Consider the following 24737-nt stretch of genomic DNA (forward strand, 5'->3'; position numbering starts at 1 on the left):
ATCTATTTAAGAATTGCCAGAACAATTTACAAATTTTAATTCTTATTTTTTATACACATTTCTAATGCCTATTGCCCTTTCTTTGTGTATTTTCTTCTGTTATTTCTATTTCTTCTACCTCTCTTATTCTTTTTAAAGTTAAGTTAAAGGAGTTTAAGTGTGGTCTACTTTACCTTCTCTGTGCTAATTATGGCCACCACGTTTTGACTTACTAGTTGATAAATTACTTCTTTGGCCTCCTTTTCTCTGTTTCTGAGTGAAAATTTTCAGGTAATTCCTTAATGAACATTTCCTCTGATTAAAAGCCAACAAACAGCTAGCTGTTTACTGCATATATAGCATTTGGAAATCCTGAGTGCATGGTATACACAAACAGCTCTGGAAATTCAGATCTTCTGATACATAAGGATGTTGGTAGCTCGTGGAGCAGCAGGGAAGGTCCCAGAAGAATGCAAGAGGAAATTTCTTCCTGTGAGTCTCAGTAAAATATTCAGGTTTTAATTTTACTGTTAAACGTGAATGGTAAACAATATTTACTTAAGGACTGGTATAAGTTTTCAGAAATGTAACCTATTGGCTTAAAAATGCAACAAGAAATAGCTTTTCCTATAGATAACTCTCTGTGCCAGAATATGTGAGAAGTCATAATCAAATATCAAAATTAGCTTTAAATAGATATCTTAATAGTTGAATTTTGCTGCCACAACTCTGTGTCCCCATGAGCCATGAAAGGTGGGAAGCTGCTGTTAGAACAGAGGATATTGTTTCTTAAAATGTTATTGGCTGAGAAATTCAGACAGCAGTGATTACAGCAGAAAGCTGAGTTTATTTCCAGCTTTCTGATGGAATAGAGGCTTTGAAATTTTCATAAAATCAGACTTTATTTTCAAAAGACATTGGAAAAGAAAAAAATACCCTAAAAAATAATCAAGATCAGTTGGCATCTTCTTTCTTTTAGGAGAGCCTGCAAACCCCTACTTGTAAATCTCATTAATAATCCTATCAGTTTCATCATCGCAGTTCTTAGTGTTTCCTGGATCACTCCCTTAATTTCTTAAGGGCTTTAGCTGGTGGCTCACTGTCATTTCCTCCAGTACTCCTCTTGTCATAACTCTCAGGAATTCAATATCCACATTAATGGTCTTTCTAGTACACTGGCGTCTCAGTTCCTTGATACATTGCCCCAGTGATGGTGTTCTCCACTTTACATCAGTCACATCGTCATTGCCAGTAACAGCAATCTTGCTGTAGTCTGAACCTCAAGCATCTTGCTCTCTGACCACTGCATCTTCTCTTTCCATCTCACTGCCTTTGGTATTCCACCACCAACATTTGCCCCACTGAGGTATTCCCACCACCTTTTCATTGTCTATTCCTTCTTCATGTGTTTACTTACTTTTATAGATGGTTGAATTATAAGGTCAATCACGTTCATTCTTCTTTTGATTTTATTATATTACAATGAAGATTAAATCCAACTCCAGCTTCCCCTGATTGTGCCCCCCTTATACCAGAATATGGCTACAGAGAAGCACACAGCCACCGAGTCACCTGTTCATGACTACACACCTCAAGTGAGCTCCCCATTCCGGTCAGCAATCACACTATCCTGTCCTCACACTCTCACCCTCCACACTCTTAGATGACTGGTTCATCTTCCTCAAACTTTCAACAATTCTTCATCTTGGTTGTTGGCCTTGTTCCTATTGCACCAAAATAAATGAATGAATGAATGAGTGAATGAATAAACAAACAAACAAATAAATAAATAATTTAAAAAGAGAGAGAAAGAAGAAGCCGTCAAAGAGAACTTTACCTGCATAATACCACCAACCAAACCTGTTCCTATTAATGAACTGGTCATAGTCTTAAATACGGCTATGTTCTGTACTTCTGTCCCAGCTCCCCTCTACCCTAGCCTACTTGAATATAGCTTCAGTAATCTTCAGTTTTTCTCTATCTGCTGCATCATTCTGGTTAACATACAAAATATGCTACTATTTCCCACCAACTTTAAAGAAAACTGTTTCTTCATCCATTCTCTGCTTCCATCTAGCCCTGTTTATCTCCATCACTTTACCTCAAATGTCCTTCAAAGACTTATCTATAATCATTGTTTCTAATTTCTCTCTGCACATTCTCCCTTGGACACGTAGTAGTCATGCTTTCTTCCTCACTGTTCCACTGAAATTGCTCTTATCAAAGTCAGCACAATGTCATGTTTAGTTCATTGGCCAAATCACGGCCATTATTTTACTTGTATTTTCAGCAGCATTTGAAATCGTTGCCTCACTGTCCCCCTTGAAATAATTTCTTCCTTTGGTTCACATGACACTATACTCATCTGCTTTTTCTCTGAACTCATGGGCCCCTCTTGCTGGGTTTTTCGTACCTCCACATCTTCTGATTCTTTCAGTGCACAAGATTTAGAACTCAATCATTAAATAGTCATTTCTTAATTGTTTACACTGACTGCTTAGGTGTGATCATTCAGTCTCATAGTACTAACCTCACCTGTAGGTTGAAACCACCAAATGCGTGTTGTCAGCACATAACTCTCTCTTTAGTTACGTACTTGTATCCTTATTGATTTTACCTCTTTAATAATAGTAATAGCCAAAAAATCTTAACATAGTATTTACTATGTGCCAGGCATTGTTCTTAGTTTTGTACATGTATTAACTCATTTAATCCTCATAACAACTTTATGAGGTAGATAGTAATATCCTCATTTTTCAGCTAAGAAAACCGAATGACAGCTTAAGCAATTTACTGAAAGTTGTACAATCAGTAATGGGACTGCCAAGATGTGAACCTAGGCATTCTGGTTCCAAAATCTGATATTTTTATCCCCAATAGCTATTAACAGTTAAAAGGCATTCTTCACTTGTTGAAAACTGTGTTTCTGTTCTTTCCTTATCTCAGCAAGTCTTTAAACAAATGTCACCTTCTCATTGAATTTTCTCTCACTATAATTTCATACACACAGACGTCCCCAAAGAAGTTATTTTTTCTCTCTGTTACTTACCTAACATGCTTTAGATATACTTATTTTTCTCGTTTACTTTCTGTTTTCTTCACTAAGAGTCTATAAGATCAAGAATTTATTGCTGTTGTCTTACAGCTCCTCAAATAATGGCTGGTACATGACAGGTGCTCAATAAATAGTAATGAACTCCCTAGTTATTTAAGACTCTATTTATAACCCAAGGAAAAACTGAAACTCTTTTATTTCAGTTCTCACTGAATTCTAAGACAATAGTTGCCAACTAATCCTAAATGCAAAAGTGAGATTATAGAAAACCATGAGTGACTTATATTGTCTAAATTGAGTGCTAAGATCCTTGATCCCTCATGCAAAAGCTGAAGAATTTCTGTGAGTTTAGAAGATGAGGATGAAAGGTAGAATTTCTGCAAGAGCTTGAGGATGTGAAGTCCCATCTGTCCCTTCCTCCACAGGGGGAAAGGAGGTGGCTCTTCTTCCCCCCTTCCCTATGCCTGGTCTTTGGGGCTGCAGAGAGTCCAGTAAGGAGCTCACTAGGCATCCTCTGAAGTTTGTGTATTGCCTCAGTGGACTCTTGTCTAGCCAAGACACATTGGCTGCATTTGGGAAGTAACTGTGCTCATGGTACAAGGTCTCCTCCACAAGTTTGTCAGAAAAAGGAGCAGTAGATGTGACAGCTGTCACAAGACACCTGGGGAGACAAAATGTCAGTTGAGAGATGCTGGGTATGTACAATGCTGGTGTGAGGGTAGAGCCAGAAGCAGCATCTGGGGAGGAATTATTTTTGTCAAGAATTTACCCGAGAGATGCAAATGGGTAATTAGCTTTAAATACCACCAGGGCAAGGAGAAAACTGCATGAAATCAGTGGTAACCAGGAAAGCCCTTTCTTGACTCTTCTCCCATCTGCTCCCATTATGATTGAGCTGTGATATTCAGGAGAGATAGAAGATGTGACAAAGTAAAGAGAAGCCAAGAACAAAACAAACCCCCAGTACACAACTCTCTCTCTCTCTCTCTCTCTCTCTCTCTCTGTCTCTCTCTCATACACATTATTCCCTGCACACTTCCCACCCGCAGTAATGGCAATGGGGTGGGAGTGGGGGAGCAGGCAGCACTAAAGAGGGAGAAACTCTAACCTTAATGAAGTTTGTTTTGCAAACGTAGACATTGGCATATTAATTTCCCAACCACGAATATTTTTATAACTAAGATAACTAAAGGAGTTTTATTATCAAAGCGTAATGAGGTAAAATACAGACACTGCTCTAGATGTCATCCAAAGGCAATGAAATAGCTGTACAGAGAGGATGGAGGGGGAATGAAGGAGATGAAAACAGTTGTCTCCTTTTGTTATCTCTAAGTCATGTTTTTTCAGCATGCTGGACACATTTTCTAATGTTCAAATAAGGAAGAATACCACTAAATGAAAATTATTTGAAAATTACAGGATGCAAAGTTTAAGCTTTATGTAGAAAAAACCCCCACAGATACTCTAATTTTCTATGCAAGTGAAGCATTTATAACTACTTTTATTTCAAAAACAATTAAATTTAAACACAATTCTGTAAATTTTTCCCATCCTAGAATAGCTACCTTGAGAATTCTAGAAGAGTGCATAACAAGGTTTCTTTATTTCTTTATTTACATTTTTAATTAAAAAGAAAATCACTTAATCAACCACTTCTATGGCTAGCAGTGTGGGAAAGGTGAATAGATCTAAATTAATTTTCTTCTCTATTTCAGCACTTTTGAAAGGCACCAAAGGAAATAAGACCAGTTCGGAAATTCATTCCTTCTCTCCAATTTCTCCTGTTCCCATATGAGCAGAGCCTGGAAGTGCGCAGACACATCAGGGAATGTTTCCACTGTGTGGGAGCAACATCTGCGGCGCGCCCTGGACCACCAGAAGCGGAGGGAGGGGGGGAGTATGTGGGGGCGAAGGTGGCAGACGACAAAAGAAAAACTGGGAGCTGGTTAGGCCCAAACATCCAAATGAATTGCCTAACCTTCAGTTTACCTTTTGCACTATATTAGACGTCTAAGAACCATAACGTTCATATTAAAACAAATGTTTTAAAATGGTGATGATATAAAATTCATAGCATGCTCTTAGAATTTTTTAATTTTTTTCCTGCAAGTATGGGAAATGTTCTGTTTTGCACATCACCCTCTGTAGAGTCTAAGCTGGATGGTTTTCTACTCATCCTACTCACAGGTTTCTTCCTACTCATCCTGTGCCGCCATTGAGTAAGGTGGCCATGTGAAAGACCAGGAGCTACAGGCCTCTCTCAATCCAGAGAGAAGCATGGTGAAGACAGATGAATGCTGAGTAAATTCACTGTAAAACATCAGGCGCAAAGAGGCTCTGGAAATGCAAATGATCATCATTAGAAAGTAATATGCAACTACTGGGGAAACATTTGAAAGAATAATGTGGTTGAGCAAAACAATCCTGCAATCTGCATTTAATCAAAACTGACCGAAAATGCTTGCAATGATCCTTTGTATTGTTGGGAGCCAAATGTTTTCTGGAACTCATGAAGAGAGCTTTACAAAGTGGCATATTACCAACAAAATATTAGTAAAATAATAACCAGTCTTAGAGCTGACTTTTCCAATAAAGCAGAGACTCTCCAACTGTAATGGCCAAGGTATTGAGAGTGACAAGAATATTTATATACTTGTCAAATGCTCACAGATAAGCTTTATGTGTCCATTTGTTTTAGTCTACAGCATTTATGACTGGCCATCCTACCCACCAAAGAGCTTATGTATGTGGATGATTAAAATTCAGTATACAGGGTTTTGAAAATCATATGGAGCAGAGCTATACTTAGATGACAGGACAGGAAGAAAGCATACCATGAACTGTTGGAAGCTGCTTAATTAATCTTGATTCTGGGCCAATTTAATAAGTCTCCTAAGTGCAGGGTTACTGAAATTCTATTAATCTTATTCTCTTAGAAAACAAGACGCATATTCTTACAGATTGTGGTTTTCACTGCTCACCTTTTGGTTCGGTGCCTTAGTGAGCAATACTTACGGACTCCAATCTTCAAAAAGAAAGCCCTAGCCCTGGCTAGGGTTAAGTTTCAGACAAATCATCTGCTTCACCCCTAACAGTTCACACCTGGCATCCATGAGCAGAGCTGTCTTGTTGGGAAGTCTACTGGCATCATAAGACAGAAGCCCTGCTGTCTTCCATGAAAGAACTACTTATCCCAGGGCCTTATATCATACATAAGCAAAGTGCATGGTTTAGGGGATGTCAAGCCTGCTCAGGAATCCTAAGCCTCATTCATTCACCTATGAGAAACAGAAATACATTTATAAGTAGCTATTTCAACAAAATACTATAAAGTTATGATAAAATTGAGACCCCATATGTTTACTGCCAAAATCAGGCAGGAAAGTGGAAAGGCCAGTAAAACAATTACCTTAGATTTTCTAATTCAAATTTCTTGTATATTTTAGTTTATATTTATTTTTCTGAAAGACAGCCCTATAAAATTAGTTAAAATCAATATTCAACCAAAATAGAACATTGAAGAATAACAGTAAAAGAGATGATAATCTCTTTGGAGATATTTTTAAAATGATAAAGTAAACTGTATTTTATGAATATAAAAAATTACCTTTCATGAATTTCAACCTTATAGAAATATTTTTCCTTTATATTCTGGAGGAAGCTTAAAAGAATATATTTTTATTTTATTATTAATGCTAGCATTGCATAGTAAAAAATGTACTCACACAATAAAACAATTTATTTGTAGCTTTCATAATTTTCTTAATGAAATGTCCTTCCTTCCTTCTTTCCTTCCTTCCTTCCTTCCTTCTTCTTTGTCTTTGTTTCTTTTTTGTCCAGAGACAGATGCCATTTTAAATTCTTTTATAGCTTTAGAAATTCAAATTCCTATGGGCACTCTGGTTTTTGAGAATGTTTTGAGACTCTTTGATAAAGATTAAATATAAGATATTTGTCAAAATATTCAGATTGGTGGAGTTGGATAGATTCAATTAAATAAAACACTGCTTCCTAGGAGGTATTATTTTTAACAATGTTTTTAAACACTTTAAGACATGCTGAGTTTTTCTACTTAATTAAAATGTGCTTAACCATAAGATTTGCAAAGAGGCAGTTACCTAAATTTATGAATTTAATGAACTGAAATTATTAAAATTCTTAGGTTATCTCTGTTGACCAAGTCAGGACATTAAAAAAATGAATTATATATATATAAACTTTCATTTGAATACAACTACTTGACACTAAAAGGCCTAATGTTCTCTAATATAAGTGCAATTTGTCACTAATTAGGTAACAGATGCTTCAGAATATCCATTTCTTGCCATGAGTATTTAACTCATTGAATCCTCACATTGACCCTCTTAAGTAGTTATCGCCATTTTATAGTTGAAGAAACTGAGCCTTAGAGAGGGTAAGCAACTTTTTAAAAGTCAAATGGTGGTTAAATGTAAGAATCTAAAGAAGAACCCAAAGTTTTGAATCTAGAATCTAGCATATTATTGAACTGAAAGCCAAGAACACTATTTAGGCAAACAAAAGATGTTTATGTGAGGATGGAATTGATCAATTACCCCGTTTTTTCAAGAAAAGTGATTTATATAAAGTATTAACATTTTATATACTGGAAATTGAAGCATCAGAATATTATGATAGCTAATAAAAAAATGAATACTTGTAAATGTCAAAATCTGGTCCATTGTTCCCTTTCACCCTGCAGAATGGATTGGGCATGGTAAGAGCTAGTTAAGATCCATTTACTAGATCTTCGTCCAAATGTGTGGGTTTTAAAAGAGAGAATTTTATTTTTTCTAAAGTCAAGAAAGAGCAAGAAAAATATATAAAGAGGATAGAATAGACATATAAAGACAGAACCCTTCTCAACTGCTTATATATGCCATTGTGATTAAAAAATATTAAAAGTATACTCGGGGGCTGGCTGGTTAGCTCAGCTGGTTAGAGCATGGTTCTGATAACAGCAAGGCCAGGGTTCAACCCTTGTACCAGCCAGCCACCAAAAAAAAAAAGTGTGTTTGAACAAAAGAAGTACATTTTCCAATATGTTTTTACTAATTTTTATAGGGATAAAATACATATATAAAATAAAATTTACCATATTAACTAACTGTATAGTTTTGTGGCATTAACTATATTTACATTGCTGTGTAACCAACACCACCAGCCATTTCCAGAACCTTTTCATCTTCCTAAAGTGTAACTCTGTAGCCATTAAACATTAACTCTCCATTTCCTCTTTCCCTGAACCCCGGGAAACTGCCATCCTACTTTCTGTCTTACAAATTTGACTACTCCATGCACCTCATATAAGTGGAATTATATGATAATTGCCCTTTTTTTAAACTGGTTTATTTTACTTAGCATATAGTTTTCAAGATTGTCTGTCTCAGACTTTCCTTTCTAAGTCTACATAATATCACCTTATATGTACATACCATATTTTATTTATCCTTTCATCAGTTGATGAATATGCAGGTTGTTTCCACCTTTTGGCTATGGTGAATAATGCTGCTATGAACATGAGTGAATGATATATATTTTTATGTATAACTATGATTATAAGTTTTATCTACAACACCCTTAGAAGCTTTGGAAATTTCTGAGCTCTACATCATTCACTATTAATGGGGTAAAAAAGATTCTTGTTTGCTTTTTCAGGAGCTGCAAATAATAAGACTAAATAAAACAGATCAAAACATCCCTATCAAAAATCAGATTTCCAGAACTCCTGCAATTTTTTATAATTGTGACTATTAAAATTTTTAAAAAAACAAATGAAGTCTTCAATTTTAGATGGTATATTGAACCTACAAGTCTATCTCCTCTCCCTCCTGAAAACCTATTACACTGAGAGTAATGGAATGAAAAGTGTGTTGTATACAACAAAGAATAGAATAGAAGGGGAAGGACTAGAAAGCTAGAAGCTTTCTGGAAACTAAAAAGCCGATTGATAAATGAGCAGTGACTGGTGATGTGATTTGTCATGAGACCCAGTTAGGGCTATGAGGGAGGAGGCTCTAGCTAAGGAGGAAGTACCTTTGTCCCTGAACAATATCACCAGATAGAAATGGAAAGTAGGAATGAAATGTGGACATTAAAATAAGAATTAATTGAAATTGTATGCCAGATACTTCTCTACGCTTAGCATAAAATGTTAATAGTTATACCTCTCCAGAAAGGAAAAATGAGAGTTTTTCTCTAATGAACTCTCAAAAATGTAGGAGTTAGTACCCCCAAAAGAAAGCCTCCTTCATTCTGGCATTTACTGCTTCCAAAGTGTAACGTAAGTCTTCTTGCTTTTTCACCTGAAAGCTAAGTGTGAGAGTCAGGAAGCTCTACTCATATACCAAGTTCATGCTGCCATTTTAAATAGAGCCTCTTTCTCAGATGGCACCAAGAAACACAAGATAGAGCAGGAAAGCCAGGAAACAAAAAGAAACACAGATTTATGCAAACAGGAACAACAACATAACAAGAAAAGATCTGTAAATAGACATATCACCATGAAATTTCTGTGCACTCAGAATCCTAAGTGTTTCCAGAAAGACAGGTTATGTAGCAAATGGGTTTCAGACTTTTCAATAGCCATATTCTGCAGGAAGGCAGTGCAAATATGCAAAGATTTGTTAGGGTATGAAAGCTAATTTTAATTTGTGCCCCAAATATTTTCTATTGAGAGACATAAAAGTAGACACTGGACCAATAAAAAAAAGGGAAAGAAATATTAGATAGTGAATGCTTTTTATTTATTTTCACCTTTGGAATCCCCCAGAAATAGTGGGCAATATAACTATAGCTTTTGAACAGAATGCATGCATTTCTAACCTTTAAAACTGGACATTCAAAGGAAGTATAAAGAAAAGTGGAGAGAATGATAGAAACTCTAATATGTTCTAATTTACAGAACAAAAAAAAAGTCAAGACACGCTATTTATAGCAAATGGATAAAAATGAAAGTCTAAGAAAGTCTTCTGAAGTAGAGGGGAAGAGAGGTGTAGCAGGTGATAAATGTGAGCCAATTACGTTTCTATCATTAAAAAGATATTAATTAAGACAAAGTGTTATAAAATAAAATTTAGAGATTAAGGTAAAAACCATTAGAACCAAATACAAAAATAGTAAGAGGATTTGCTTCTGGAGGAATAAAACTGTTGGTAGGATGGGGGATTTATTTTTAAAACAATGTATTTTTAATAAAAATAAAAATGACTAATTTAAAGGAAAGTAAAGACCAAGGGGAAGGTATTTGTGCCAACAAACTACAAGGGAACATCTTTTCCCTTCTTTTCATTAAACCAGATGTTTGTATTAACTTTTTTGTTTATTTTTTTGGCATGTTTCAGGTGCATAGACCTCACCTCATTAAAAGCAATGCAGTTATGCCCTTTAGTCTCTAAGATTTCTGGAGGAAGCAGACTAATTCATCTGCAAAAGCAATCTATATGTAACGAAAATCTTTTTACATCATGGTTTTTCTGCTATGATTTTAAGAACTTTAGATTTGTATTATCTTTAGTGTTTATGAAGTGCTTTTATAAATACCTTCAAAATACCTTCAAAATACCTTCAAAATAAATCTACCTGCTGAGCAAGATGAGATACCCAGTTATGAGAGATTAAATGACATGTCTTGGTCATGTGGTTAATCAGTGACAAGTAACGAGAACTCACACCTTCTTGACTTTTGCTTCAAGAAACTACTGCCTCCGTTGTTTAGGTACGTACAGCATTCTGCAGATTCTATGAGAAGCCTGCGATTTCAGTAACAACAAAACTGCCCTCTCAAAGGGTAAACTTTCAGTTATAAGATGAACAAATTATGGGGATCTAATGACGGCATGTTGACTATAGTTACTAACACTTACTGATTAGTTGAGATTTGCTAAGACAAATTTGCTTAAGTGTCCACAGCACACACGCACGCACACAAACACACACACACACACACACACACACACACACACTGGTACGTAATTATGTGTCGTTGAGAATGTGCTAATTAATTCAATTTTGGTAATCATTTCACTGTGTATGTTATATCATCACTTAGTACATCTTGAATATATACAAGTTTTATTTGTGAATTATACTCCAATAAAGCTGGGGAAAACCCTGCTCTCAACGTTGTTTTCTCTTGATACACGAGAATGTGAATAACAAAACTTGTTCTCTACACCCACATGTTGTATGAAGTACCCTTTCTGGTCACAAACAAGAAACATTCCTTCACATATTTAGTTCTGATCCTGAAAATTGGCATGTTTACTTGCTCAAGGGCGAAACCGAGTTTGTTACAGATCAGAAACTTGCACATGGTTTGTCTGTTACTCCATCTGTATTCCAGCCCTTATCATCATGCTGAGAAGAGCAGACGAGCAAAGCCTGAAGAAAGAAAAAATGGACTTCTTTTTTGATGCTTCAACCAGTAAAAGGAAATATAAATAATAAATGTGTGAGATTTTCTGTTTTTTTTTTTTTTTTTTTTTTTTTTTTTTTTTTTTGCTTTTGACAAATTAGATAGGTATGAATACTGAAGTAGAAAAGTAGAAAACGGTACATTTAGATTAGCGTAATTGTGATAATGAAAGAAAATAACAGGCATGATATAAATCCTGTTAACTATTACTCCCAATGCCATTGTACTGCTTCTCTTTGTATAGAAGACATCGTTGTCTTCTTGTGAACTTGGATCAGATGATCCGTGCATCAGTAACAGATCTGCTCTGAGAACTACATACCACGTAAAAACTTAATAGGACACAATGCATACTGATAATGTATGATTAAATATAAATTTCAGAATAAATATCCTTCCCATTTTTAACATTCTAAATTCTCAATTCTCTCTAGATTTGAATTCTGTGTTTTGTTGATAAATTAGCTTGAAAACTCTGGTAACTAATATTTGTTCTAAACATAATGCTTTATTTAAGATAAATTAAAGTTCTATGACAGTGAAAAGGGAATAGATGACAAAGATGAGTCATGTTATTATTATTATAAAAAATATATTATTTCAAAGATTAAAATACTATGTGAAAATATGTAAAATCCTTTTTTGAACATAAAATCATTTGTTGAATTAAGTTGGGAGACAGAAACCAAAGAGGAGGGATTAGAATTTAGATTAGAGAGAGAATGAATAAAAAAGACCACAAAGAAATAAAGGAAATGGAGATTATTCAAAAAATATTCAGATATTTTTACATTATTTTCTTCCACTTTAAGCACCATAATCCCTACCTACACTAATTACATGAATTCCCTGCCCCAAAATAACCATTTTGTGTTATTGGACTACCTATACTGGCTGGCAATTCTGAGTACATAAAACCAGAAAGAAGGAAAACAAGTATTCCTTTTTGTACTGCAAGATAGTTAAAAAACTAGCTCTTTTCTTTTTTGATACTGACATCTATTGGAAAACAGATGAATATATTTGTACGTTTGATTTTTAAAGTGAATAAAACTAATTAAGTTCAAAACCCTAATTTAAATTAGAAATTATGAATGTATAATAAATTAACTATTTGTATGACACCTTTCTCTAGTTGCCCGAAAGCACATTTATATGGGTTTTCAATTGTATAATCCTTTTTTTGTCAGTAGTTATTGCAAATATAATTATATGTCCTTTAAAACTCATGGTAATATGCTCATGATTCAAACAATTGAACATTAGATAATGAAAGAAAACAATGAAGTTTGGCTTACATTCAAGTTTTCCATAAGGCTGTCTGAAGATTTTTCTTTTTATCATTTGGATAGATAATACATTGAAAAAAAGAAAGTCTTCTGAAGTAACTTAATTGACAGTCTGAAAATGTTCTTTAAAAAAACAAAAAAGTTTTGAAATGTTTTAGCTGAGTTTTTCTAAGTCTTTTTGCCATTGAGCAAAAATACGCATGCCCAGTGCATAAATATGCATGTCCAACTACTATGTAACTACTATCCAAATCTGTTTTCAAATTAAGTAGATTTGGATGTACTAGGCCTCCATAGGGTGTTTTATGTCCAACTGAACTCTTGGACATGTCTATGAAGATACAGAGCACACATCTCTGAGCTAGGACTCCTGCTGGGGCAAATACCTGTAAGGCACACATTTTTTCTTCAAAGAGCTGGGTTGGAGAGCTTACTCAGAAGCTGATCTTTTTTTCTTTGAGCTTTTAGCAATATAAGAAAATCAAGCATGTGATGGAGAAAAGTACTTTTTGTAAAATTTAACTTTTTTTCTTGAATAAAAATTAGAAATTTAAAATTACAAAAGCAATATATAATTATACTACAAATGCAAATCATATAGAGAGAGTAGAAAGTGATAATTCTTTTCTTACCTCCCCTAATACCTCTTCTCCCCTTCCAGGTAAAACTGTTAACCTCATTTTTCTAGACTTTACATATTTACATATCTATGGATGTATAGACACAAAATATATGGCACACGTTTCTATTTATGTATATACACATGCATCTACATATTTGAGAGGAAATATTAATTTTAGTAATTCAAGAATAGAAGTACTCAAAACATATAAAAACAAACAATATCATAAATGCCACCATTGAGAAACACTAGTCCTTAATATTTTACAAATGTTGTCTCAGACTTCTCACATCTATAAACACAGATATAAATAAGAAAGATAAAATGTGATCGTATTCTTCATGATGTTTCAAAATTTAAAATGTATTAAAGTTAATAAGAAATTTACAGAATTAAAAAAAATTAAAGCCAAATAAATCACTGACCTTTAAATAAATGCTTCTTTACCCTAAAAGGTATTCATTCCTAAAAAAAAGTTTCCACTGGACATAAGGAAAAAATATAAAGATAATATGAAAGAAATAAGAATAAAAACATAATTTCTTTCATCTACACTTTCAAATGTATACAGTATCTATTGGCTCTTTGGTATGAAAAATAAGGAAGTTTGTAAACTTAAACTCTTTGCTCCTTTCTTGTTCCATATCCCATTTTCTATTAGCCATATTAGTTTTACACAGTCATGTTTCTGTAATCATAAGTCCTACAATTTACTAGTTTTATTTTATCTATTTTATATGTTATTTATATATCTTATTATGTTATATTCACATTTATTTGTCCTCTTTATTTACAGTTTCATTCTGAATCTCATGGTGATGATTTATGGAACAGATATATGCCTAAATTCTGATTTGTGTTACAGAGGCTAGATCTTACATTGCTGTGAGAAATCAATGCGGCTTTAAAAAATTTTATAGTCAACACTGTATAAAAAACCAAGACACAGAAAATTTATTTCATAAAGTAAATGACATTGTCTCTCTTCCTATACAATGGGGTATATCATGCCATTTCTTTACTTTTTGTTCTTGTTTTTAAGAATTCTGTATAGGAGTATCGTTTGCATGAACTCCTTTGCATGCATTTGGCTTTTCTGGACTGATACAAGTAACTTTAATCAATAAAACTAAGGTGAGAAATCAAATTCAGTAAAAAGGATACATATAGAAAGAGATGCTATAAAGATATATGTTACTTCTTAAACAGATATAAAGGGGTATAGTCATCTCAGAAGCCCTATCTTTGAGATTTTCTTCCCACCTAAGTTGTTAGTGTCTATCAGTTGTGATGGTGAGACATTTCAGATATAAAACATTTATTGGGCAATGTCTGTGTCTGAATGCAAAGTGGGGAATGGGGGGAGAGGCAACAGAGCACCCCTTCTTCCCCAGTACTTCCTGCAGCTCCCCCACGCAATCCCTGAGACTCTTGACTCTGACCTTTTCTTCTCACCTCACCTGTGCCTTCCTCTCCCCCTACTCTGGATTCTGGGTAAGCATAATCCTTCCCTCCAGCCTCTGGAGGCACTGAGAATCACCACTTGCTGAGCCCTCAAAGTCCATTCCTACAATACTGCTACTGGGGTTTGAGGAACTCTCCTTGTCTCTCCTACTGGAACTTCCAAAACAGAATGCGTTCAATCGCCAATTAAAGTCTTAGGGTTGCATCCTGTCAATAAATATCCTTCCTCACTCCAACTAAGTCAAATGCCAGATTTTCTTTAAATCTTGATGTTTTAGTCAATCAAAGCATGGTTATTGAACCTATCATACCCTGCTGAAGCCCACAAAATGACTGCCACAAACACACTTGTGGCCCTCTCTATGGGACTAGAAGTAAGTAAGTACTATCTTTAACCTGAGCCTGGGGGTGGCTCTGGTGAAAGCCCAGACTGAAGCGGTTTTCCCGATGCATCCCTACCAGTGACACACACTTACTGAGATTCACTTGGTGTCTGGGGGTGTATTTGCTATGGACAGCTGCCTGCCTCTGTCTGGGATGGTTGGCGATCTCATACCGAAAAGATAACCAGGAACACCTCTTTTCTTCTCATTCCTGAGGCTGAGATATCCTCAGGGTTATAATGAGGACTAATATTATTTAGGATTTCTTGACTACAGACAATTTTCAGGAGCTTCTGTGCCTCCAAGCCTTGCTGTACTGAATACAACTCCCTGGTATGTTTTCATGTTGAAACACCAAACGAGCACTTTTTACTGTATTATTGAGATGTGATTCAAAATCTGAGATTTGAGGTTATCTCAGGCCCTCAATGCTTGCTCCCTAAGTGGCCTGTTGTGCTGGGCCATAGATAGGTTTACTTAGATATTGGGGTGTTTCTCTGTCTTTGAGATGGTCCATTTCTTCACAACTTCTGACGTCCTCTAAATTAAGCTTATAACTGTGGCATGAAATTAGTCACAAATTTTTCAAGTTTCTTGGTGTGTACTGCAGTGTTTAAAATAGTTTAAAGGAATATAACTTAAATGTTAATTAGATAGAGATTGCTTAAAAATAACTTACGACATGCATACGGCAGAATACTAGGAAGCCAATTAAATAGGGGTGTATATTTTATAATTATCGACATGGAAAGACATCGTGAATTGCTTAGTGAGAAAAAGTGGTGCTTAAATACATTATGCATTACTAATGGGGGGAGAATAGACAAATCTCTCATGAGAAATATTTCCAAATAATTTTTATGGAAACTTTGCCCTCAAGAAGGTAGAACGTAGCTCCCCGCGACTTAAGTGCAGGCTGTGTATAGTGACTTCTTTCCAAAGAGTAGGTATGGAAAGGGGAAAAAGTGTATACTTTACACTGACAAACACTGCCTTGGCAGGTGCTGAAGGTCAGCATCACCAGTGATAAGGCATGTTGATCGTATGTACCCTTGATATGATGTAACGACAATGTCACATTACCTCTGTGGTTCTCCTGCCATAAACCATTACGTCAGTCTAACCATAAGAAAAACATAGAAAAAAAGATCAGTCAAACCCAAATACAGTGACATTGGACAAAACACCTAACCAGTATTCGTTTAAAGCCATCGAGATATTCAAAAACAAGATTCTCAGAAACTATCACAGCCAAGAGGAGCCTAAGGAGACATGATTGCTATATAGAATGAAGTATCTTTCCTGGCTGGTTCCTGGAACAGAAAAAGGACATGAGGTAAAAACTAAGGAGATATGAATACAGTGTGGACTTTAGTTGGTAATAATGTATCAATACTGGTTCATTAATTGTGATAACTGTACCATACTAAGGTAATAAACTTGATATGAGGTATATGGGAACACACTGTACTACCTTTACAACTTTTCCATAAATCTAAAACTAATTAAAATTAAAAATATTAAAAAATGAACACTGTGTACAATGACTTCATTAATGTAAAATATATGTATATAAATGTATGTATATACATAGCAAGACATCTGGAATGACGTAATAGTATAACAACCTTTTTTATCGTAAAATAAACCATTTTATTTTATTTTATTTTATTTATTTATTTTTTTCCTTTTTGTCTTTTTTCGTGACCAGCAACGGATCGCAACCCTCAGTGTCGCGCCCGTACCGGCCTGGGACCGGCCACGGGATCGCAACCCTCGGTGTTGCTCCCGCCCCTCGCTCAACCAGTGAGCGGCCAGTCTGTATGTGGGATCCGAACCCTCGGCGGGAGCGCCACCGCGCTTCCCAAGCAGCGCACTATAGCAGTGCGCCACCGGGCCGGCCCAAACCATTTTATTTTTACTTATTTATTTACTTTTTGTTGGTGGTGGCTGGCCAGTCTGGGGATCCAAACCCATGAACCTCACTGTTATAAAGCTGCTCTCTAACTACCTGAGCTAACTCGCCAGGCCTTGACAGGCTGACCTTGATTGCCCCTTTATGTTTTTTTTTTTTTTCTCATTGCTTATCTGTATTTTTCAATATTAATCATGTATTGCTTGTATAATAAAACATAAACAAATGTATAATTGCCCGTCTGTCCCCTTTTATATAGCTCATTTCAACTACAAGTTATAATGATCTTACACAATAAAGAAACGTACCTTCTCACAAAACAAGGGGTCCAGGCATAAGGTGGATTCTCCTCACGTAGGAGGCAGAGCTCTGGAAACATCTCGTTCTCTCCTTCAGCTCTGTGTCCTCAGGATGCCAGCTTTGTCCTCAGGCTTGCTTCCTCATGATCACAAGATAGATGCCAGCATTAATTACATAGCAACATGCTTTCCTGTTTATATCCAGTGCAAGAGAAGAAAAACATTTCCTCCAACCTTGGAAAAAGATCTGAGGCAACTCAGGTCACTGTGACCACTCCTTACTAGCAACAGTTGCCATCACATATTGCAAATGTTCACCAGCTTAGCCAAGGTTTCTGAACCGGTCACTGTCAGCAGAGCTGGGAATGATGGCTTAGGTCTAATCAGGATCCACCTGGAACTGGGAATGGAGTCAATTTCCTTGATACATGGGCTGCTTGGAGAGGACTGAAACAGCTGTCACAGACACGTTGTAAGCCTGCAGATGGGACATAACTTGGCCGTGTTATTCACTCCCACTGGCGAAGTAATAAGAACAGACACCAATTACCCACAGACTACCTATAATTAGGACCTTCACTATTTTAGTTCTGTCCAATAGGGACTATAAACTAATGGCATGATTCAACAATCTGGGTTAAATCTACATCCATGGAAAAAGAAGGGGGTAGAAAAATGATGCCAGAAGTGTAACTTTGATAGATGTCCCCTATCAAAAAAAGAAACATCACAGGTGGGTAAAAATCTTAACACATTAGCTTTACCTTTTAACCTAGTACAGGTGTCAGCAAAGGAACGCAGCCTATGGGCTATTCCAGCTGGCTCTCTGTTTCTGTACAGCCCAGGAGACAAGAATGGGCTTCAGAATTTTAAATGCTTGAAAAAAAATCAAAAGAAGAGTAATATTTTGTGACAGATAAAAATTATATGAAATTCAAATCTCAGTGTCCATAGATAAAGTTTCATTGGCCAGAGCCACACTCATGTGTTTCCATATTGTCTATGGCTGTTTTCATACTACACACTGGCAGGGCTGAGTAGTTGTGACAAAGACCATCTGGCCTGCAAAGCCAAAAATGTTTATTGGTTAGCCCCTTATAGGAACAGTTTGCCAAACCCTGACCTACAGTCAACATAGGACTTTGCTACCTCCCTTAGTGGGAGAGATCAGCAGTACCTCTGGCCATATGTCCACATTCTTGAGCACCCCCCCCCAACCCCTAATACCAACCACTGTTCCTCTGATCATCTTACCAGGACCATGGACAGCCAAATGGAATTTTCCCCTAGAACAACTCTCTCAGAAGGCTCTAATCTAGGTTAAAACAGTACAGTAATTAACTTAACTCCAAGGCTGAATATTTTCTCCTCTCCATTATTCATTCCAAATTATTTCCAGCGATGTTTTTCCATGAGTGTATCAGAATTTCTGCAATTAGAGTGACATTAAAGACATAGCTGTCCTCCTGTAAAATTTAGAAATTTGCAATGAAGACATCCCCAAATGCCAGATTTATTTTAGGTGTCTTTCTTTCACATTCAGCATTATTTATTTAAAGCATTATAATTCTCCTGTTGCTTTTGAGTCTTATTTTCTGACACCCCAAAACTGAATTGAGTGTGGGCTCCGTCTAGTAACAGAGCATGCTTACTCCCCTGTATTATCATTCCTGTGTCTTAGGAACTGTTTTTACTGCCCCTTGCTATGAAAATGCTTCGGCTTGAAATCAGCCTGCCTCCAGAAGAAAGATTGTTCCTCTTGTCACAAATAACCAGTGCAGAGCCAAATGGAGACCACATGGTGGGGTGACACTCAAGCCTATGGACAAGATCTTGAATCCAAGGTCAGCCCCTCCAGAATCCCCTTCTTGTCTCTGTGTACATAACACTTTCGGCAACACATTCTGGCTAACTATGTGGTGCACTAAAATTTTTGAGCTTAGGACCTCGTTAGTGCTTTGCAGTTTAAAACAGGAAATATTAATACAGCCATCAATGTATAGAAGGCCTATAAAAACTTCTGGGTTTTTTTTTTTTTTTTTTTCCATTGCTTTTTCTGAATTCTTACTTCTATCTATTACACCAGCTTATTAGGGCCCAGGACATGCCAGCATATGCTGCCAACCTCCTTACTTCGCAGCAGGTGTGCTAGGCATAGTTTAAAGCAAAAGTCAAACTGAGCATATGCGCCCTGGGGCTGCCTCTGCTGGCTCATTACCTGTACCTTTACTAAGGTCAATGCAGGTGGCATTGACTGGCCACACCATGAGCAATAGAATCTTCAATGGAAGTTTGCCTGGATAACAGGTGACCTGTGGGCTTGTATGTTTGGCGAGATATGTTTGGCCCCTACATAATTGCTGGGACCTGCTCTGACCCTGTGTGTTCACTGAGGTCTGGTATTTCTATAGAGACAGCCCATCACCTGTAGATATGATTGCTATGTGCTGCCATGAATGATGCATGTCTATGTACTATGTCTCTTAAGGTTTAGAACTATTCCTCAAGGACACAGCATTTAAAAGTCAATTCCATTTGTTTCTGGAGCATCTTCCAAAAGTGCAATATTTGGACAAGCTTCCAGTCAAGATGGCCTAATAGACAGTCCTCAGTGTCACTCTCTCCCACAAATCAACCAATTTACAACTATTAAAAAACAACAACAGCCAAGCTGAGGCCACTGGAGCTCTGGGGAAGAGGAGGAGAGACCTATGGAGTGCATGAAGGTGGGAGAAGCCATGATGAGGGAAAGAAAGAACCACTCCAACCATTTCAAGCCCCAGCTGCTTCCAGGCTGGAGCTGCCAAGTGCACGGAGCAGGAGCCAGCAAAAACTGCAGCTGTGGCCTTCGGATGAATTTGCTTGGAGGCAGCAGGGGACAAGAGGGCCTTAGTGGCCCTCAGGCCAGCAAGACTACTAATAGGGTTTCTGTGGACCCACATAGGAATGAGGAGCCACAACAACTGAAAAAAAGGAGCCACTCAGAGGCTGGTGAGTCACTGCAAGGGACTGGCACACGGCCCATGCTGTGAGAAGTGTTTGGAATGTGGGCAGTAGGGGAGACAGGCCCACCAGGGGAACACTAGGGCATAGCAAGGACAACTGATCTGCCCCCCAATCAGTGTAGGAACACTCAGAGGAGACTGGTCAGGAATATAGAACTGAAGGGGATGCAGTTTGCTGAAAAGACTCAGGCCCAGACTGGAGTTACCACACAACCCAGGTGTACCAGATCTCACCAGACCTGGAAGTACCTACAAAGTCAACCATTAAAACCTGAGCTCCCCAAAAAGCCTTCTGCAGGGAATCAGCAGCAAAGCAGCAATTTAGCTCAACCACAGAGCTCAAGTGCTGGTCCCCACAGTAAGTTCCCCCTTTTTGAAAGTAAGCAAAGGACAACAAATTAGTTCCAGTGCAGAGTTTATGTGGTAGGAACAGCAAATAATCCAACTCAGAACTGAAAGAAAAAACAAAATACTAACAGATAAGAGACAAAGGTTTTTTTTTGTTTTTTTTTTTTGTCCTTTTTGAGACCGGCTGCACCGCGCTCAGCCAGTGAGTGCTGTGAGCGCACCGGTCATCCCTATATAGGATCTGAATCCGCGGCAGGAGCGCTGCTGCGCTCCCAGCACTACACTCTCCCGAGTGCGCCACGGGCTCGGCCCCAAAGTTTGATATTAACTAGTAAAGGTCTCACTTCACCAAAGATCTCTATAACACCTAGAAGGACTGGAAGTTCACTGGGCTACCAAGTCAGGGAAGAGGGAGTGCTGGGGACCTCAACCATTCCCCCCAATAACACCCCCAGCCAGCCCAGCAATGACAACTAGCCACTGCAGGAAGGGCCCTGGGCTCTCATGAGCCAGGGCGGAGTGGGGCCAAGGGCCTCGGTTACACCCCCTGACATCCAAAACTAGCCCAGTGACAACCACCAAGCTACCACAGGAAGCACCCCAGGCTCCCAAGCTGGTGCAGTGGGGGGTGAGGGCTTCAGTCACACCCCTTGACATCTGTACCCAGACCAGCAATGACCGAGCCACCACTGGAAGCCCCCTGGTCTCCCCTGCAGGAATGAGAGAGGTGCCACAGGCCTCAATGTCATCCCTCCTCCTTCCTCCTTCTACCACCCTATTTCCCTCACCCTTCACATCTCCCTGTCCCCACCAACTGCTCCACAACACCATAGAATGTAAAATAATATTAATAAATAAATAAACTTTTTAAAAGTGCAATATCTGAAACTTTAAATGTTTGTTGTCATATGGTTAAAAGATGCAGAGGTTGATAATGCCAAAGCACTGATATTGGATGATAGATTTAAATGTCTTGCTTCAGTTGACCTTAGAGAAGCTTTTAAAGTGGTTGAAAAGCTTTTAGAATAGGGATCTAGCCAGAAACCATAGGTAGATGTGAAGTTTTGGTTTTCATTCCGATCTGAAAACCTAGTGAATGGCTAAAATGTGTTATAATTGTTTTGTAAAAAATGCTTCGTGGTTTTTTGTTTGTTTGTTTGTTTATTTGTTTGTTTGTTTCCTTTTTAGTGTTTAGAGGTTGTAATTGCCTTCTCAATACTGAAAGTTTAAAGCACGTGGTCTGCTTTGATTCTAGTCTTCAAGCCCGGGCAGCTTGTGTAAAGCAGCGGAATGCAGCTATCCAGTTTCTTCTGTTGCAGTCTGCTCTTTACCTTCTCCTGCAGGATGTTTCTTGTCACACGCCCACTCCTTATTGTCAGATGCAAAGTTCTTCATTGATAATTCCTCTAAGTAAATAAAATCTGAAGGAAACTTTCTTCCTTAATTTTAGATAGATTATATTTAATAACTAGCTTCATTAGTAAAGCAAGTTCCTTACAAAATGTTTTATATGCATTGTTTACTTTCAAAACTTATCAATCATTATTTCTAACTAATGTTTTCAAACTCTCCATAGAATATTCTTTCATATATTTCAATGAAGTAACTTTTAAATTTTGTTGGACATTTTTTAATGTCTATAAAACACTGATGACTATATATTTTCATGATTTTGTGTGCTATTTATAAGCAACTACTGTATCAGACTAAAACCCATTTGCTAAGGATTTATAGACAAAATTTAGAATGTTAATTTAAACTATCAAAACGTCCCGATGTGGAAAAAAATATAATTGAATCTCTCTCCCTTCCTTTCCTCCAACCCCCCGCTGCACATTCTGCTGAATGACTAAGAGCATCTCAAACTCAGCATTTCTCCAGCTGAGCTCCTGATCCTCTCCCCCCACCCCCAAACTTGCACCATCCAAAGATGTCTCTATCTCCATTGTCAGAAATGCCCAGCTTTCTACTTGCTCAAGCCAGATGCTTGGATTATCCTTGACTCCCGTCTTTCTTGCAGTCTCTGCATGGAATCCATCAGGAGGTCCTATTGGCGGTACATTTAAAATAAATTGAGACTGACTACTTACCAAGACCTCTGCTTCCACTCAGACCCAGCCATCATCCTGTCTTTCTTGGATGAGCACAGCACCCCCAACTAGTTTCTCTGCTTTTCCCCCATTTCCTTTAAAGACTCTTCTTAATACAGCAGCCAGAGTGACTGATGTTTTAAATATAAATTGAATGATGTTCTTATTCTGTTCAAAACCTAAAAACATTTCCCTATTTCCCTGAGAATAAAAGCCAAAGTTCTGGCAATGACCAAAGTGCTCTCTATGATCAGTGCTCCATTCTTCTCTGACCTTCTCTCCTATTACTCACCCCGCCCCCCCCCAGTTCAGCTCACCCTGCACCAGAATTTTTGCTGTACCTTGAGTACACCATGCACCCTCCTGCCTTAGGGCTTTGCACTGGTCGTTCTCCCTGCCTGGGATGGTCTTCTACCACATGCCAACATGACTAACTCTTCACTGATCCCAAGTGAAGGGAAATAGAGATTGCAGAGAAAAAAGACAAAAATGATTATCTAGCCACAATACCTACTACTAATATTTACTGAATGCCTGGTTTGTACCAGAAATGAAGCTAAGAAACTAACTTTGCAGTCATTATCTTATTTATCTTATTTAATCCTCACAACCACCTTATGAAATAAGTACTATTATTATTTTCGTTTTATAAGTGGGACACTGAGGCAAAAAATAGTTTAAATCACAGCTTTTGATCTCACAGTTACTAACCTGAGGAGCCAGAATTTCAGCCCCAAGTATCTGACTATAAATGATATTGCCTTTGGTCATTGATTAGGCTCCTGATTTATCACTGTTTCCTAGTTCTTTTTTTAATAATGTACCTAAGTTATCAACTTAGGAATTCCAGTTAGCAATAAATGTCTATATTTTCTCTCCCAGGATTTGGAATCCTCCTTTTACTAAAGTTAAAATTGATGAGTGGAAATCTCAGTATCTCTTTAGTTGAAAACTTCCGTAAGTCCAACCTCTGGTCAAAGCCTGGACACCCTGCAGAATCCCCTAAAGTCATGCTCTGTAAATCTGGTGGAGCAGCTTGCTGCTCTTGCCCTGAACATATATGTGATGTGCCAAGGTGGTACCATATTCTGTTCAATTTGTCTGTCCCATCCCTAGAATTTTTACTTGCCTGTTGAGTTCCTTCCCTTTACTGGAAACAGGGTATGACCCACTTGATGCCAAGTTATGACTAACTGAACATGCAGACTGTAGTAAACTGGGAGATCCTTGAACAGTAAAAATTATTTTGGGGTACAGGTATACCTTCGACTTGATGATTTCCATTCCTTTGGATATATCCCCAGCATGTTCATCGCAGCACTCTTCACAATAGCCAAGAGCTGGAATCAGCCCAAATGTCCATCATCGGATGAGTGGATACAGAAAATGTGGTATATCTACACAATGGAATACTACTCAGCTATAAAAACAAATGAAATACTGCCATTTGCAACAACATGGATGGACCTTGAAAGAATAATACTGAGTGAAACGAGTCAGGCAGAGAAAAAGAAATACCACATCTTCTCACTCATTGGTGGGAGCTAAAAAAAAACCAAACAAATTAATTCACCCACATACACACAAAAAAAACCCCGGGTGGGTGGGGAAGAAGATATAACAACTATACTTTCATGAAGTTACTACAACAAGCAAACGGAAAAGACATTCTTGGGGGGGAGAAGAGAGGGAGGAGGGAGGGAGGTGTCGGTGACGGACCATAATAATCATATACAGTGTATATTGACAAAATAAAAATTAAAAAAAAAAAAAAAAGAAAAAAAAACAAATCAATTCACTCACATACACACACACACACACACACACACACACACACACAAAAAAAAAAAAACC

At 37.3% G+C, this 24737-nt stretch overlaps 1 long non-coding RNA gene across 1 annotated transcript; it reads right to left on the reverse strand.

Annotated features, from left to right (window-relative positions):
• Positions 1 to 806: 806 nt before the first annotated feature.
• Positions 807 to 17512, reverse strand: LOC103593841. The gene is made up of 2 exons (XR_550792.1): positions 17450 to 17512; positions 807 to 1703 (listed from the first exon to the last, which is right to left on the reverse strand). It is a non-coding gene; the product is annotated as an uncharacterized LOC103593841 (long non-coding RNA).
• Between the last annotated feature and the right edge of the window lie 7225 nt (positions 17513 to 24737).

The sequence above is a fragment of the Galeopterus variegatus genome, unplaced genomic scaffold (assembly GCF_000696425.1).
Source record: "Galeopterus variegatus unplaced genomic scaffold, G_variegatus-3.0.2 Scaffold64, whole genome shotgun sequence".
Taxonomy (NCBI): domain Eukaryota; kingdom Metazoa; phylum Chordata; class Mammalia; order Dermoptera; family Cynocephalidae; genus Galeopterus; species Galeopterus variegatus.